This window comes from Hypanus sabinus, chromosome 12 (genome assembly GCF_030144855.1).
Source record: "Hypanus sabinus isolate sHypSab1 chromosome 12, sHypSab1.hap1, whole genome shotgun sequence".
Classification (NCBI taxonomy): domain Eukaryota; kingdom Metazoa; phylum Chordata; class Chondrichthyes; order Myliobatiformes; family Dasyatidae; genus Hypanus; species Hypanus sabinus.
This window is the reverse complement of record NC_082717.1, coordinates 21,013,178-21,014,457: the sequence shown is the minus strand read 5'-3', so window position 1 is coordinate 21,014,457 and position 1,280 is coordinate 21,013,178.

Here is a 1,280-nt window from a genome sequence, read left to right as displayed (position 1 = left end):
TCCCGCAGCCGCGCCTGCGCGGATACGTTGCCACCGGCAACCGGACGGGAGCGACCCCGGCGGCGTTACCGGTCACATTAGTTCCAGGCAAGTCTCCGGTTAAAGACGTCCCGTTCTTAATGCGAGTAAAACAAAAATGTTTGTTCAGATGACATCTCAGATTGCAAATAACTTCTACGTAGCAGGGTCATGCAATCAGCTCGTCAATGCCTCAGAATACCACCACCAACGTTACCTCTTTTCATATCTTGCAAGTCAGCTCTCAATGAAGCAGACATCAAGGATGAAACCCCAATCGGTAGATGTATTGGTAAACCTCAATCGGTAGCCACGGTATTTGGGGAATAATTATTGGATCAAGCATCAGAAGTCTGCAACTTTTCAAAGAACGCTCTGGTACCTATTACCTTCATTTTATCTGTAAACTGGGAGTTTAAATACCTTTTCGAAAACGTGCAATCAATAAACAATCAGAGTAATACAGAATAGAAACATGTCCTGCAGCCCAACACGACCGTGGTGCGCACCAAACTAGCCCCATTTACCTTCATTTGGCATATAACCCTCCTATCCACGTACTTATCCAAATATCTAATTTCCTGTAAATGCTTGAAAATAAGCAAATCTCAAGGTGACATATATGTACTTTGATATTGTACCTGCCTCAACCACTGTCTCTGGCAGCTCATTTCACAAAGTTGTCCTTGGGTCCCTTTTAAACTTGACACTTCTCACTTTTTATTCTGCTTCTGGGGGGAATGGGGATTCACCCTATCTGTACTCATCATGATTTTATCACTCCTCAATTTCCTGTGTTCCAAGGAATAAATTGCCAGCCCAACCTCTCCAGATAACTCAAGCTCTTGAGTCCTGGCAGCAGCCTTGTAAATTTCTGCACTCTTTCCAGTGTGATGCCACCTTTCCTGTAACAAGGTGACCAAAACTGCACACAATAGTTCAAATGCGGCCTTGTAGAACAAAAAGTGTTTATACAAAAATTACATATTGCACTGGCCCAAATAATCTGTGCTGTTCTCCTCCTTTTCATTTATAAAGATTAGCTTTATTTGTTACATATGCATTAAAACATGCAGTGAAATTTCTTGTCATCATGGATAACACAGCCTGAAGATGTGGTGTGAGCAGTCCGTAAGTGTCATCATGTTTTGGGCACCAACATAACAGTCCCACACTTTACAAACCCTATATCTAGACACTAGATTACAACAGCATAGTACAGGCCCTTCGGCCCTTGATGTTGTGCCGACCCATATATTGCT